This window comes from Sapajus apella, unplaced genomic scaffold, assembly GCF_009761245.1.
Source record: "Sapajus apella isolate SASKATOON/1434 unplaced genomic scaffold, GSC_monkey_1.0 scaffold106, whole genome shotgun sequence".
NCBI classification, from domain to species: Eukaryota; Metazoa; Chordata; class Mammalia; order Primates; family Cebidae; genus Sapajus; species Sapajus apella.
Genome location: NW_022437046.1, coordinates 5249801 through 5267647, shown reverse-complemented (window position 1 = coordinate 5267647; position 17847 = coordinate 5249801). Strand labels below are relative to the sequence as shown.

General features: G+C 40.4%; 1 protein-coding gene across 11 annotated transcripts in view; it reads right to left on the bottom strand.

Moving 5' to 3' along the window:
- The window catches only part of EMSY (EMSY transcriptional repressor, BRCA2 interacting), a 106922-nt gene that overhangs the window by 60115 nt on the left and 28960 nt on the right, over nt 1–17847 (bottom strand). The window lies entirely within an intron of this gene.

The window sequence follows — 17847 nt, the reverse complement described above, 5'->3', positions numbered from 1 at the left end:
CCCAACAAGTGTTCAGCTTTCAGCACAGAGGAGACCCACAGTGGGTAGCTTCTTTCCACAGGCAGGTCATCTCCACGTGTGTTGGGGTCAGGCTGCTCAGGGGCCCAGAAGGGAGGAAGTGCATACTAATTGGTAGATGGGCGGCCAATGGACCGGAAAAAGCCCTCTAACTTCTCACCCCTCTGTGGACTCCACCTTAAACTGACAGCCCAGACCCCATGCTTCAAGCCAACCCTGGCTTGAAGTTGGGGCTTCACTGGGACCTGCCCCTTTCCGCCCAGGAGCCTGTCTGCCTCCTGCTGCCATTAATCATGGCGTCCACAGAGCCCAGGCTGTTTGTGGGGAGGGGTGCCTGCAGAACCACATCAACCCATCCTTAGCCCTTGCTTTAGCTTCCTTCCCGTGCTCACTGGCACCCAAAGTCTGGAGGGGGGTTAGGCGGCAGAGGGCTGGCACATCAGCGCCACCCCAAGTGGTGCATAGTCAGCTAGGATGCAACAGCGACCAGGCTCGGCCTCAACTCTGCTCTGAAATCGGACGGAGCAGGCACCAGCAGCAGGGAGAGGCCAGGCAGCAGAAGCTGGCACTTTGGAGCCTTCAGGGGCAGGGGGGGTTTCCCTGGCCCCTGAGAGCACACGGTCGCCCAAGTCTGTGCGGGGAGGCGACCTACAGTGGGTAGCTCCTTTCCACTGGCAGGTATTCCCATCTGTTGGAGTCTTAAGTCTCCGCTTTTCATGGGCTCAGCAGGGAGGAAGTGCATGTTGATTGGTCCATGGGCGGCCATGGGTGGGCGGGAAAAAGCCCTGTTTCTCACTCCAGTCTGTGGACTCCGAGCCCACTGCACCTACTGCAGCTGCAAACAGGAGGGCAGGGCTCCCGCCCTGCCAACTCAGAAGAGAGTGGTGTTCCCATTTGTTCCTGGCTCCCTGCGGGCTCTGTAGAATGGGCAGCCCCGGCCACGCCTCCCGTGCTGCGGCCAGTGCCTTTGCAGCAGCTACTCCAGATGGGCCACCATTGCCATCACTATGATCTCCATATACTTTTGCATAAGAAAAGTATCTGATGTGAAAGCATTAAGGATGCTTGTATTTATTTTTGTAATGAGATAATTGTATTTATTTTATTTATTATTATTTTGAGATGGAGACTTGCTCTGTGGCCAAGGCTGGAGTGCAGTGGCATGATCTTTACTCACCGCAACCTCTGCCTCCCGGTTCAAGTGATTCTCCTTGCCTCAGCCTCCCAGAGAGCTGGGTTTACAGGCACGTACCACCACACCTGGCTAAGTTTTGTATTTTTAGTAGAGATGGGGTTTTACCATGTTGGCCAGGCTGGTCTCAAACTCCTGACATCCAGTGATCGGCCGGCCTTGGCCTCCCAAAGTGCTGGGATTACAGGCATGAGCCACCGTGCCCAGCCAGAATTGTATTTATTCCATGCCTTCAACACATAAAAACATTAATAGCTGTACGACCTAATTAAAGAACTTAATCTTTCTGAATATCTATTCATTCAATAAAATCTTGAGTACATACTTTAGGCTAGATCCTGGGGATACTATTTTGTATTCATGGAACAGTTCCTACCTTCAGAAAGGTTAGAGAAGACAATCAAATGATACCACAAATCTATCATTACAAACTAATAAATGTTTTTGTTTTAACAAGTACAAGGTCTTCTTCCTCTTCCATCACCCTTAGCTTCCCAAACAATTCCATACTAAAGCCATCTGGTGGTATAAAGCAAGATGGACAGCTAGGCAGCTAAGCAGAAGAGTAGTCTAACATAAGGTGTCAGAGCTTACTATGGAAACTGGCTTACCATGGGAGACACAGTAGGAGGAGGAGAGCATCTACACTGGGAAGAGTTCATGGGACAACTAACCATGTAAAGTTAGAACCTAAGTGGGATAAAGTGGGCTTCCATGAGTGTGAGCTACCTAGCACAGGATCTCAAAGCTTCAGCAGGGTATCCACAGGAAGGAGTGAGTACATTAGGGTGAGTACAGAGTCCAAACTGGGTGAGGGCTTTTGCCTGGAAGGGTCACCTGGCATGGGTGTCAGAGCTGACCAGATTGAGATAGGCATCCATGCTGAGGGAGGATGTCAGAACTCAGGCGGGGCTAGGCACGGTGGCTCATACCTATAATCTCAGCATTATGGGAGTCCAGGCAGAAGGATCACTTGAGGCCAGGAGTTCAAGAGCAGCCTGGTTAACATAGCAAGACCCTGTCTCTACAAAAAAAAAAAAAAAAAAAAAAAAAAAAAAGCCAGGCCCAGCAGCATGCACCCGTAGTCTCAGCTACTCAGGAGGCTGAGGTGGTAGGATCCCTTGACCATAGGAGTAAGCCATGATCATGCCATTATACTCCAGCTTAGGTGACAGAGTGAGACCCTCCATCTCTTAAAAAAAAAAAAAAAAAAAAGAACTCAGGTGGGATGATGAAAGAGTATGAAGATATCAGAGTCTCAGTGAAATGAGAAGAGCATCTGCATAGGGGAGGAGGCAACAGCAGCAATGACATGAGATTGGCTACATATCAGGACACTGGTAAGTACATTCAAGATAATAGAAGTTAGGTTTTTTTACTATCAAAGAGAGAAAGGGAGAAAACAAGTTAACATGCAGTGTTTGATTGAAATTGGATACATCAGTATGAACTCAGTTTTCAATATATGAAAATACAGATGTACATGTGAGCTGTTTACACACACACACACACACACACACACACACAAGCAATAAGCATATCTAGCAGCCAGATCTTAGCTTCTAATTACTACTTTCCACTATAAGAAACCAAGACTCCTTGAAAAAAAATGACTGATTTCAAGGCTCGAGCAGGAAAAGTATAAGATGAGCCTAGTAAACCTAGAAGACATTTTTCCCCTCTTTTGTAATTTCTTTAAAAGAAAATCATCTGTTTGAAGCAAAAATATTAATAATGCAATGTGAAGTTTATAAATATATGTAGAATTAAAGTGTATGACAACCATAGCACAAGGAAGGGAGAGAGGAAATGGAAGTACTTTTTTAAGATTCTAATACAATACATGAAATGGTGTCTTATTTCAAGGTAGACTGTTATAAATTTAAAATGCATACGGTAGGCTCTAAAGATGGGTTCTCGACCAAGAGTAATTTTTCTGCCTCTCCTCACCCTCCAGGATATCTGACAGTCACTAGAGACATTTTTTATTTTCATAACGAGTGTCAGCGAGCATATGCTACTGGCATCTAGTGGGTAGAGGTCAGGGCTATAATGCACAGGTCAACCTCAGGAACAAAAAATTATTTGGTCCAAAATGTCAACAATGTGGAGGCTGAGAAGCCTACTTTAGAGCAATTATTGTTTTTTCAAGTGTAGCTACCCAGTGGAGAAAATAAAATTAAATCCTTTAAAAAAAATCAATAAATCTAAAAGAAGACTGGAAAAGAGAGGAAAAGGAAGAAAGAACATATGAGACGAATGAAAACAACTGTCAAGATGATAGACTTAAATTCAATCCTACTGATAATTAATATTAAATGTAAAAGGACTACACATTTCAATTAAAGGTCAGAGATAATCAGACTGGAAAACAAGACCTAACTATACAATGTTCATAAGAGGCACAGATGGGTTAAGAATACAATAACAACAAAAAAAGATATATCAAGCAGGCCAGGCGCAGTGGCTCATGCCTACAATCCCAGAACTGGGAGGCCAAGGTAGATGGATCACCTGAGCTCAGGAGTTCCAGACCAGCCTGGCCAAAATGGTGAAACACTGTCTCTACTAAAAATACAAAAATTAGCCAGGTGTGGTGGTGCTCACCTATAATCCCAGCTACTCAGGAAGCTGAGGCAGGAGAATCACTTGAACCTAGGAGGCAGAGGTTGCAGTGAGCCAATATCACACCACTGCATCCCAGCCTGGGCGACAGAGCAAGACTCCATCTCAAAAGGAAAAAAAATAAAAGATGAATCAAGCAAACAGTAGTCATAAGAAAGTTGGAGTGGCTATATTAACATCAGAAAAGGCAGGCATGGAAACATTGGTGGTAACATCATGGATTACCAGAGATAAACAGGGATGGTTCACGATGAAAAGGGGGTTCATTCATCAAGAAGATGCAATAATCCTAAGTGTGTGTGTATAAAAACTGACAAAATTAAAGGGATAAATGTACAAAGCCACAATTGTAACTAGAGATTTTTACACTAATCTTTCAGTAAATGACATAACAAGTAGACCAAAAAAATAAATAAATAAATAAATAAATAAATAAAGTGGAAAGAAGAATCTGACCAAGCCCATCAACCAACTAAATCTCATGGACATGCACAGAACCAAATGTAAAGTCAGTTGTTCTTAAACCATTTACTAAATAATTGAATGCGGCATATACTCTTGGTTGCCTAACTTCCTTTCTCATGGAAACCTGTTTTTTCCCCCCAAGAATCCACAAGGCATTGGCATGTACTTTCAGAGGGCTGGCCCTAAGCCAGTCATACAGGCAATTCCTAATTGATCTAAGCCAGTCATGGTGGCCCCATTACTTTTGTCAACAACTAGTTTAGGTAGGACATATGACACAGTTGTGGCCAGCATAACGTAAGGAGAATCTCATGGAAGACTTCTGGGAAATATATTTTCTTTCCTAAGACAGACCCACACAAGGGGATTGTCTCTTTTTTCTCTGACATTGCCACAGTTGGATGTAGTACCTGAAATGTACCCAACTTGCCCAGGATGAGAATTGCCTGAGAAAAAAGCCAATATACCAAGAAGAACAAAGAGAAAGGTGAAAAGAAATTACTTGATGGTTATAATGAGCTACTGCCTAACTTAAGCCTCCACTCTGGATTTCCGGTTTTGTGAGATAATAAATTTTATTGTGAAAAACCAATAACTTGATCAATGCAGATTTATGTAAAGATACTCATTCAATCACATCATATTTTGCAAGTAAGTTTAGATATCAACAATCCATACAAGGATCTCCAGATCCAGCTAAAAAAAACCCAAAAACTAAAAAATAATAGCATAAATAATCCACAGGCTCTATAACAACTACTTTATTAAACTTTGTTTTTGTTTTTCAGACAGTCTTATTTTAATGCCCCAGGATAGAGTGCAGTGGCACAATCACAGCTCAATGCAGCCTCCAAATCCTGGGCTCAAGCAATCCTCCTGCCTCAGGCTTCCCAAGCAGCTAAGACTACAGGTGCACACTACCAAGCCTGGCTCATCTTCGTATTTTTTGTAGAGATGAGGTGCCGCAATGTTACACAGGCTGATGCTGAACTCCTAGCTTCAAACAACCCTCCCTCTATGGCCTCCCAAAGTGCTAGGATTACAGGCATGAGATAATGTACTCAGCCTAAATTTATGAAACATTTAAATGCACACACACACACACACACACACACAATACGGGTTACTGTGAATATCACCGAAAGAAAGACATTAATCCATGTTTGCAAGAACTGTGGTTCATATTTATTCAAAATTACCAATGTAATTTTGAATAAATATGAAATACCCTGAGTTTTTAACATGAGTCCTAGAGAAACATGAAGTTCAAAAACTTTGAAAATGCCATGTAAGTGAAGAGGAAAGATAATGCATAAATGTTAAGAACATTACCTGTGTTTTGTGTTACACACACAGACATTAAAGAAAAAAAATCAGGTGTAAAATGATATAAAGGTTGAGCATCACTTATCCAAAATGCTTGGGACCAGCAGTGTTTCATATTTTGAATGTTTTTCAGATTTGGGAATATCTCCATAAGCCTGACGAGATATCTTGGGGATGTGACCCAAGTCAAAACATAAAATTCATTTATGTTTCATATAAACTTCATACACAGACTGAAGATAAACTTTATAAAATATAAAATATTTTAAATAATTTTGTGCAAAGTTTATATACCCTGAACCATCAGAAAGCAAAGGTGTCACTATCTTAGGCACCCATGTGGACAACCTGTGGTTGTTAGGTATCACCACCATTCCTGACTCTGAACTTGTATGCTACTGATAAGCAATCATTTTCTCACATGTATTTACATGTAAGAACTTAACAGTAAAAAATATTACATATTACTGATACAGTAAAAAAAAAAAAATGTTCAGGATAATCTGGTGATAGGAGTATCACCAGAATACTTGTATCAGCTGTTAAACAAGAGCAAGGACAAATGAAGACAGGCTTTCAGTCTCTACCTAAGATGTTGTGTTTTGATTAAAAGGCTACTGTATACTGCTTCTGTATACAGTATTTATTTATAGGTAATAAGAAGCATCAGAAGCAGATAAGAGACCAGGAAGTGGGTCTTCCAGGGATAAGGAGGCATTCTGCTGAGCGATTTTTAAAAAATGTTTCCTCCAGAGTCATCTGTCTCATTAACAACAGTTTTTGCTATAGAATTTTCTCTTTGATTGTATAAGCTGACATGATTTCTTATTCTCCCATAAATGCACACCGCTCTAGTCCTTCAGTAAGGTCATCACACATTTTCACCATGTTATATATAAGACTTTTTTCTGCAATATTAATGTGATCTTCATTATTACTCTTATGACCACCTTGATTCAGAACCATTTTGACTATTTCACTATCAGTCAATGAATGAGTAACTACAGCCTCATGATGGATGTTAAAAACTTCTTAAATATCCACTTCACCTACCTTCCAGAAAGACTCTGAAGGATTATTTCTTGCAAATGTGAGGAGGAAGTATCAGACATCATTTTCTTCTCATTTGACATACAAGATCCTTCAAAGTCACTAACTTGCTCGACATCACTAAACATAGTCCCAGGCCACAGGTTGTGCTGGGCATGCACAACTGTGTCTTTAGACACTATGTTCCAAGCATTGGCAACAGCATATATGGCATCCTTCATGTTAAACTCTTTTTGAAAATCTTCCACACTCATGCCTCTGTTCACTGCTGTTAGCATGCTGTTCAAGAAAGCATTTTTTTTTTTAAATTACACTTTAAGTTCTGGGATACACGTGCAAAACGAGCAGGTTACACAGGTATACACATGCCATGGTGGTTTGCTGCACCCATCAACTTGTCATCTACATTAGGTATTTCTTTTAATGCTATCCTTCCCCTAGCCCCTGCCCCTCTATAGGCCCCAGTGTGTGATGGTCCCCTCCCTGAGTCCATGTGTTCTCATTGTTCAACTCCACTTATGAGTGAGAACATGCAGTGTTTGATTTTCTGTTCCTGTGTTAGTTTGCTGATAATGATGGTTTCCAGCTTCTTCCATATCCCTGCAAAGGACATGAACTCATCCTTTTTTATGGCTGCATAGCATTCCTTGTTGTGTGTGTGCCATATTTTCTTTATCCAGTCTATCATTGATGGGCATTTGGGTTGGTTTCAAGTCTTTGCTACTGTGAACAGTGCTGCAATTAACATACGTGTGCATGTGTCTTTATACTAGAATGATTTATAATCCTTTAGGCATATACCCAGTAATGGGATTGCTGGGTCAAATGGTATTTCTGGTTCTACATCCTTGAGGAATCGCCACACTGTCTTCCACAATGGTTGAATTAATTTACGCTTCCAACAACAGTGTAAAAACGTTCCTATTATTTCCCTCCAACCTCTCCAGCATCTGTTGTTTCCTGACTTTTTAATGACTGTCATTCTAACTGGCATGAGATAGTATCTCATTGTGGTTTTGATTTGCATTTCTCTAATGATCGGTGATGATAGCTTTTTTTTTCATGTTTGTTGGTCGCATAAATGTCTTCTTTTGAAAAGTGTCTGTTCATATCCTTTGCCCCCTTTTTGATGGGGTTCTTTCTTGTAAATTTAAGTTCTTTGTAGATTCTGGATATTAGCCCTTTGTCAGATGGATAGATTGCAAACACTTTCTCCAATTCTGTAGGTTGCCTGTTCACTCTGATAAGTTTCTTTTGCTGTGCAGAAGCTGTTTAGTTTAAATAGATCCCATTTGTCAATTTAGGCTTTTGTTGCAATTGCTTTGGTGTTTTAGTCATGAAGTCTCTGCCCATGCCTATGTACTGAATGGTATTGCCTAGGTTTTCTTCCAGGGTTTTTATGGTTTTAGGTCATATGTTTAAATCTTTAATCCATCTTGAGTTAATTTTTAGGTGTAAGGAAGGGATTGTTTCAGCTTTCTGCACATGGCTAGCCAGTTTTCCCAACACCATTTATTAAAAAGGGAATCCTTTCTCCATCGCTTGTTTTTGTCAGGTTTGTCAAAGATCAGATGGTTGTAGATGTGTGGCATTATTTCTGAGGCCTCTGTTCTGTTCCATTGGTCTATATATCTGTTTTGGTACCAGTACCATGATGTTTTGGTTACTATATTCTTGTAGTATAGTTTGAAGTCAGGTAGCATGATCTCTCCAGCTTTGTTCTTTTTGCTTAGGATTGTCTTGGCTATATGGGCTCTTTTTTGGTTCCATATGAGATTTAAAGTAGCTTTTTTCTAATTCTGTGAAGAAAGTCAATGGTAGCTTGTTGGGGATAGCATTGAACCTATAAGCTGCTTTGAGCAGTATGGCCATTTTCACAATATTGATTCTTCCTATCCATGAGCATGGAATGTTTTTCAATTTGTTTGTGTCCTCTTATTTCCTTGAGCAGTGGTTTGTAGTTCTTCTTGAAGAGGTCCTTCACATCCCTTGTAAGTTGTATTCCCAGGTATTTTATTCTCTTTGTAGCAATTGTGAATGGGAGTTCACTCATGATTTGGCTCCCTGTCTATTATTGGTGTATAGGAATGCTAGTGATTTTTGCACACTGATTTGTATCTGAGAGTTTGCTGAAGTTATCTATCAGCTTAAGGAGATTTGAGACTAACACAGTGGGGTTTTCTAAATATACAATTATGTCACCTGCAAACAGAGACAATTTGACTTCTTCTCTTCCTATTTGAATAAACTTTATTTCTTTCTCTTGCCTGATTGCCCTGGTCAGAACTTCCAATACTACGTTGAATAGCAGTGGTGACAGAGGGCATCCTTGTCTTGTGTCAGTTTTCAAAGGGAATGCTTCCAGCTTTTGTTTATTCAGTATGATATTGGCTGTGGGTCTGTCATAAATAGTTTTTATTATTTTGAGATATGTTCCATCAATACCTAGTTTATAGGGAGTTTTTAGCATGAAGCGCTGTTGAATTTTATTGAAGGCCTTTTCTGCATCTACTGAGATAATCATGTGGTTTTTGTAACTGGTTCTGTTTATGTGATGGATCATGTTTACCGATTTGCATATCTTGAACTAGTCTTGCATTATCCCAGGGATGAAGACAACTTGATTGTGGTAGATAAGCTTTTTAATGTGCTGCTAGATTCGATTATTGAGGATTTTTGCATTGATGCTCTTCAGGGATACTGACCTGAAATTTTCTTTTTTAGTTGAGTCTCTGCCAGATTTTGGTATCAGGATGATGCTAGCTTCAAAAAATGAGTTAGGGAGGAGTCCCTCTTTTTCTATTGTTTGGAATAGTTTCAGAAGGAGTGGTACCAGCTCTTCTTTGTACCTCTGGTAGAATTCAGCTGTGAATCCATCTGGTCCTCGGCTTTTTATGGTTGGTAGGCTATTAATTACTACCTCAATTTCAGAACTTGTTATTGTTCTATTCAGGGATTCGGCCTCTTCCTGATTTAGTCTTCAGAGGGTATATGTGTCCAGGAATTTATCTATTTCTTCTAGTTTTGATTTTTTGTTTTATTTTGTTTTGAGACAAAGTTTTGCTCTTGTTGCCCCAGTTGGAGTAGAATGGTGCAACCTCGGCTCACTACAACATCTGCCTCACAGATGGAAGCAATTCTCCTGCCTCAGCCTCCTGGGTAGCTGGGAATACAGGCACGTGCCACCACACCCAACTGATTTTTTGTATTTTTAGTAGAGACGGCATTTCTCCATGTTGGTCAGGCTGGTCTCGAATTCCCAACCTCAGGTGATTGCCCACCTCAGCCTACCAAAGTGCTGGGATTACAGGTATGAGCCACCGCACCCAGCCTTATAAATTTTCTAGTTCATTTGCATAGATGAGTTTATAGTATTCTCTGACAGTAGTTTGTATTTCTGTGGGATCAGTGGTGATACCCTCTTTATCATCTTTTATTGCGTCTATTAGAGTCTTCTCTCTTTTCTTCATTAGTCTGGCTAGCGGTCTATCTTGTTAATCTTTTCAAAACACAGCTCCTGGATTCATTGATTTTTTAAAGGGTTTTTCATGTCTCTATCTCCTTCAGTTCTGCTCTGAACTTAGTTATTTCTTGTCTTCTACTAGCTTTTGAATTTGTTTGCTCTTGCTTCTCTAGTTCTCTTAATTGTGATGTTAGGGTGTTGATTTTAGATCTTTCCTGCTTTCTCCTGTGGGCATTTAGTGCTATAAATTTCCCTCTAAACATTGCTTTAGCCATGTCCCAGAGATTCTGCTATATTGTGTCTTTGTTCTCATTGGTTTCAAAGAATTTATTTATTTCTGCCTTAATTTCGTTATTTACCCAGTAGTCATTCAGAAACAGGTTGTTCAGTTTCCATGTTATTATGTGGTTTTGAGTGAGTTTCTTAGTCCTGATTTCTAATTTGATTGCACTGTGGTCTGAGAGACTGTTTGTTATGCTTTCTGTTCTTCTGCATTTGCTGAGGAGTGTTTTACTTCTAATTACATGGTTGATTTTAGAATAAGTGCAATGTGGTACTACTGAGAAGAATGCATATTCTGTTCATTGGGGGTGGAGAGGTCTGTAGATGTCTATTAGGTCTACTTGGTCCAGAGCTGAGTTCAAGTCCTGGATATCCCTGTTAATTTTCTGTCTCTTTGATCTAATATTAACAGTGGGGTGTTAGGGTCTCCCACTTTTATTGTGTGGGAGTCTATATCTCTTTGTAGGTCTCTAAGCTTAAACTTGCTTTATGAATCTGGGTACTCTACTCCTGTATTGGGTGTGTATATATTTAGGGTAGTTAGCTGTTCTTGTTGCATTGATCTCTCTACCATTATGTAATGCCCTTCTTTGTCTTTTTTGATCTTTGTTGGTTTAAATTCCGTGAGAGACAGGATTGCAACCCATGCTTTTTTTTTTGCTTTCCATTTGCTTGGTAAATATTCCCCATCCCTTTATTTTGAGCCTATGTGTGTCTCTGAATGTGAGATGGGTCTCCTGAATACACTTCAATGGGTCTTGTCTCTTTATCCAATTTGCCAGTCTGTGTCTTTTAATTGGGGCATTTAGGCCATTTACATTTAAGGTTAATATTGTTATGTGTGAATATGATCCCGTCATTATGATGCTAGCTGGTTATACTGCCTGTTAGTTGATGCAGTTTCTTCATATTGTCAATTGTCTTTATAATTTGGTATGTTTTTGCAGGCTGGTACCAGTTTTTCCTTTCCATATTTAGTGCTTCCTTCAGGAGCTCTTGCAAGCCTCTTGTGGTGACAACATCTCTCAACATTTGCTTGTCTGTAAAGGATTTTATTTCTCCTTCACTTATGAAGCTTAGTTTTGCTGGATATGCAATTCAGGATTGAAAATTCTTTTTTTTTAAGAATGTTGAATATTGGCCCCCACTCTCTTCTGGCATGTAGGGTTTCTGCTGAGAGATCTGCTGTGAGTCTGATGGGCTTCCCTTTGTGGGTAACCTGATGTTTCTCTCTGGCTGCCCTTAACACTTTTTCCTTCATTTCAACCTTGGTGAATCTGATAATTGTGTGTCTTGGGTTCTTCTTCTCAAGGAGTATCTTTGTGGTGTCCTCCGTATTTCTTGAATTTGAATCTTGAATTTGAATTTCCAACTGAGGTACCTGGCTCATTTCGTTGGGACTGGTTAGACAGTGGGTGTAGCCCACAGAGGGCTAGCTGGAGCAGGGTGGGGCATTGCCTCACCCAGGAAGGGCAAGGTACCTCAGTTGTAAATGCAGAAATCACCCACCTTCTGCATTGATCTCGCTGGGAGCTGCAGACCAAAGCTGTTCCTATTCAGCCATCTTGCTAGCCACTCCCCCAAGAAAGCATTTTTATATTAACTCTTCATTGGTCTAAGGATACGTTGTTTACACGACTGAATTAATGAAGTCATACTGGGGGAAAATACATGGCATAAACATTATTTTTTATGACAATTTCAGCTGGAAGATGAGAACAGTCATCAAGAAATAAAGTCTTGCCATTTTTGCACAGTCCAGCTTCCCTGAATGAGCACAGGCTGCTGGTACAAGAAGTTTGGAAAACAATCAGAAAAGATATCCCTAGTAATACATGCTTTCTTGTTACCATAATAACAAACTGGTAAGAAATTCACTTCTTAAAAACAGCAAGAATGCAAGCTTTTGCCTATCACAGCAAGTTTGGACTTACAAGTGCCTCCTGCATTACCACATCCCATCCCAGTTATACTGTCCTTGGCATCCTTAATTCCTGTATTGGCTGTCTCATCAGCTGTCTTTCTGGGGCATTAACACAAAAACAATGATGTTTCATCAGCATTACCGACTTGTTGTGGCATAAGATAGTCATCAGCGGTGATGCACATAGGTTTTGGCCCCATGTGGGGCACTGCAGGAAACCTGTTATTGGTGCATCCAGCCTGCATCCATGCCATTTTATTAACCTCTGTGGGAGTGCTTGTGTTGGGGGAATCTGGGTGTGCAAGGAAAAGATATATCACTGCTAAAGAAGGCAGGAGGAGTTTTTTTTCCCTTGGGAACGCTGAATAAACTGTGTAGTGTGTACCTGTGTTTTGACTGCAATCTACCACATGAAGTCAGGTGTGAAATAGTCCATTTGTGGCATCAGTTGGCATTCAGAAAGCTTCAGATTTTAGAGCATTTCAGATTTCAGATTTTCAGATTAGGGATGACCAAACTGTACTGGTTAAGCAGTATGCTACTCAATTTTTCTTTAATCACCAAAATTATTGCCTCCACCCCATTTTTTTTAAACAAGAATAATAAGGACTTAATAGTGGCCAGACACTAATGAAATATTCTGAAATGATAAAGTTCATAGGGAAAAAATACGGCATTTAGTAAACACTACAAAAAATTCCAGTCCTTCTATTTGGTCATCGTGCCCCTGAATGCTGGTTCTAAGAAAATGGAAGGCTCAATTAAATTCACAAAAATGTTCACTATAGTAAAATCTAGAATATCAAACCCTGGAAACAGCCTAGATACCCAACAATAAGGGAATAATTTAATAAATTATGCAACAATAATAAAACTATTAAACAGCTCTGAAAATAATTAGGATATTTACAGAAAAACAGAATGTTAACGAAACAATGATATATGAAGAAAGCATGCTACCAAATACAATATGAACTTTTTATTCCAAACATGTAAAAAAATTATTCATGGCTGGGCACAGTGGCTCCCGCCTATAATCCCAGAACTTTGAGAGGCCAAGGTGGGCAGATCATGAGGTCAGGAGATCAAGACCATCCTGGCCAACATGGTGAAACCCCAACTCTACTAAAATTTAAAAAAAAAATTTTTTTTTTTAATTAGCCAGGCATGGTGGCACGCGCCTATAGTCCTAGCTACTCAGGAGGCTGAGGCAAGGGGAATGGCTTGAACCCACAAGGCAAAAGTTGCTGTGAGCCAAGATCACACCACTGCACTCCAGCCTGGTGACAAAGTAAGACTCCATCTCAAAAAAAAAAAAAAAAAAAGAAAAAAACTCTAGCTTTGTCCACCAATAAAATGTAGAAACAATGACCAATGCAGTAGTAATGACTACCCCTACGATGCCCAGATTGTGGTGTCTAACCACAATTTTTCACTAAGAAACCAGCACTCCGGGAAGAAATGTCTAATTTCAAGTCTGGGGGAGAAAATGTACAAGATGAACCTGGAACATTTCAATATACCAGAAAATAAGGATGCTATTAAAGACTAATGTAGTTGTGTCAAAAGTATTTAGAAACCAGTTTAAAGAGGCTCCCACTGGAAAGGATGGAACAATTGAGCACTAGAAGGCAGATCTGCAATGTACTGATAGACATCAAATATCTTAATGATATGGGGAGCGAAAATCTTACTGGCCACTGAACCAATTCATCTGAAAATATATAAATAAAGAGAAATAATCAGGTATTTATCCTGCTTTTCCCATATGAATTGTACCTCAGCGTAAGCAATAGTAATAAAGTTCTTTAAGAATTCCAGCTAATAAATGAAAATAAAGATAAAATGCATTTTGTAAAAACCAATAAAATAATAGATCTAGGCAAAGATTATCAATAGCTATTAAAACCATTTGGTAACACTTGTATCCTCTAGTCAATGTTAACATCACTAAAGGGAAAACCAGACATTATGTGTCTCTTAAAACGATGCAACAAGGGTCGGGTGCGGTGGCTCACGCCTGTAATCCCAGCACTTTGGTAGGCCAAGGTGGGCGGATCATGAGGTCAAGAGATCGAGACCATCCTGGCCAATATGGTGAAACCCCATCTCTACTAAAAAATACAAAAATTAGTTGGGCATGGTGGTGCGCGCCTCTAGTCCCAGCTACTTGGGAGGCTGAGGCAGTGAGCCAAGATCACGCCATCGCACTCCAGCCTGGCACCTGGCGACAGAGTAAGGCTCTGTCTCAAAATAAAAAAAAAAAAAAAAGATCCAACAAGATGTAACATTATAAAATGTTCATTCTTCCTATTTCCAAAAACAATCCAACTTGAATCTAATCAAGCACCTCGATTTAGCAACCAGTTTTATGGAAATGCATAGAACAGGAGAACTTGTTAAACTATACTACAGGGATGAAATCAGTAAAACTCAGACTATGGGAAACTCTCAGGAAAACTTAATTATTTCTTCAATAAGTAAGTTCCAAGGACAAAAGAGAGACAGAGAAGACCACTAAGTTAAAAGAGGTATAACCACATTAATTAACGCAGTGTGGACCATCACTGCACTTAGAAACATGGAGTCACTTACCAAGCTACTGCTAAGACACTTTCCCCTCTACCACCAGCTACCCCTACAAATATAACCAGAGATACATTAGCTCTAAACCAATCTGTCTCTAGTCCATAGCAGAAGCAGACACAGAATGCCCTTGTGCCTGAGGTACCCACACAGGAGCTACTACAGTCGCAAATGCAGTCTGTGTGTTACCATTTCCACCAATATTTGCAACTTTTAAAAAAAATAAAACTCCTTGATTTCTTAGTACTAATAACATCTAAATTAAATATCTCAAATGGAAACAAAACAATCACATTGTTTCCTCGAGTATCTATATTCAGAGAGTTTACATTCACATCCTTCATTCTCTATTAACTTCCAGTGACTTTAATAGAAATCTCTGAGATGTCACAGCCAGCTCCCCTAAAAATTACTTAAGGCACAAAGAGATGTAGAATGCTAAGAAGCAAAGGAGAAAATGAAGAAAGTCCTAAGTGCCTAAGAGATTCAGAGTCTACCTGGAGAAAATTAAGAATGAAAAACAGAAGCATGGAATATTCATTTTGCATGAAGATATTTCATTAGTAACCAAGAGAAATACTCTCATCTCAAATAGTAACATCTATCTTGCAAGAACACAAATCTTCCCAATACAGTAAAACCAGCAAACTGTCAGATGAGTATTGGCAGAGAAAAACAACTACCAATACATGATAATTGATATTAGTGTTGATATATGGGTTAGTCAGGTGAGGAGTCAGGTGGCCTTTTCGTCTCTCAATCTTCAAATTTTAAAATGGTGAATTTGGGGCTGGGCGTGGTGGCTCAAGCCTATAATCCCAGCATTCTGAGAGGCCAAGGTGGGCAGATCACCTGAGGTCAGGAGCTCGAAACCAGCCTGACCAACATGGAGGAACCCAGTCTCTACTAAAAATACAAAATTAGCTGGGCGTGGTGGCACATGCCTGTAATCACAGCTACTCGGGAAGCTGAAGCAGGGCAATCACTTGAACCTAGGAGGTGGAGGCTGTGGTGAGCTGAGATGGCGCCATTGCACTCCAGCCTGGGCAACAAGAGCAAAACTCTATCTCAAAAAAAAAAAAGGTGAATTTGGAACATGTTTGTAACCAACATTTTAAACAGATTTTCTGTATAACAATTATTTTTATATTTAGGCCAGGTGTGGTGCTGTATGCCTGTAATCCCAGCACTTTGGGAGGCTGAAGCGGGAAGATCTCTTGAGGTCAGGAGTTCAAGATCAGCCTGGGCAACAGGGCAAAACACCGTCTCTACTAAAAATACAAAAATTAGCCTGGAGTGGTGGCACACGCCTATAGTCCCAGCTACTGGGGTGGCTGAGGCAGAAGAATTGCTTGAACCTGGGAGTCAGAGGTTGCAGTGAGCCCAGATCGTACCACTGCACTCCAGCCTGGGAGACAGAGGGAGACTCTATCTCAAAAAATATATATATTTCTGTATTTAACAAGACTATATTCTCATTCACTACTGTACAAATAGAAACACTGGATTTTTTTTTTAATTAAGGTAACATGAAAGGAAACTTGAAGATTGCTACTTCCTGTCACTGATTGAAACATTAAATAGGTATCAGAGCCAGAAAATAATGACAGATGCTCCAATATCCTACTATAACAGCTGTAGGGTGAAGAAATACTGACTGTATCCATATCTATGTAACCTCTTCCTTCCTAACAGTTACAAAAAACATACATCATTAAAGCAATCAAGACACTATTTTCCTACTTGAATGCTTGCACTCACTCCTAGTTCATAAACTAGAGTATTTCCAAGCCCCAATCTGTCTTGAGTTATATATTATACACATAAAACTCAATGAAAATACCAAGTACCTTTCTATATTGCTTCCAAGCTCCCTTTGACAAACTATAAATATGGGTATGAATTCTGCAGAATATATGCTTCTCTCTGATCCCTGTTTTAAGACCTACAAACATTGAAAAAAGGAAATTTCTGACAATATGCTATTTGTTTTTCATATGGGTGGAACAAGGAACATAAAGGTAAGAAGAAAAACTAATTTAAGCTAAAATGGAACTAAGATTTCCACATTTCCTTTCCTTTGCCTTTTTTTTTTTTTTTTTTTTTTTTTAGAGAGGGTCTTTCTCTGTTACTCGGGCTGGAGTGCAGTGGTGCAATTTTGGCTCACTACAATCATCACCTCCGGGGTCCAAGCGATTCTCCTGCTTCAGCTTCCGGAGTAGCTGGGATTACAGGTACAAGCCACCATGCCCAGCTAATTTTTGTATTTTTTTGGTAGAGATGGGGTTTCACCATGTTGGCCAGGCTGGTCTTGAACTCCTGACCTCAAGTATTTGCCTACCTCTGCTTCCCAAAGTGCTGGGATTGCAGGTGTGAGCCACCACACCCGGCCTCCTCTGCTATTAAGCAACAATTGCCCTTGAGTTCAGCTCTCAGTTGCTCTTCAGTTAATACTTCTATCATCTATCCATACAGAAAAATTGAGAAGACTGGCAAAGCACAGTGGCTCATGCCTGTAATCCCAACACTTTGAGAGGCTGAGGTCGGTGGATTGCTTGAGCTCAGGAGTTCCAGATCAGCCTGGGCAACACGGTGAGACCCCCGTCTCTACCAAAAATACAAAAAAAAAAAAAAAAAATAGCTGGGCATGGTGGTGTGTGGCTGTGGTCCCAGCTACTCAGGAGGTTGAGGAGAGGATCACTTGAGCCCGGGAGATGGAGGTTGTAATCAGCCAATATGGTTCCCTCCACTGCACTCCAGCCTAGGTGACAGAGCAAGACCCTGTATCAACAAAAAGAAAAGAAAGAGGCCAGGCGCGGTGGCTCACGCTTGTAATCCCAGCACTTTGGGAGGCCGAGGCGGGTGGATCACGAGGTCAAGAGATCGAGACCATCCTGGTCAACATGGTGAAACCCC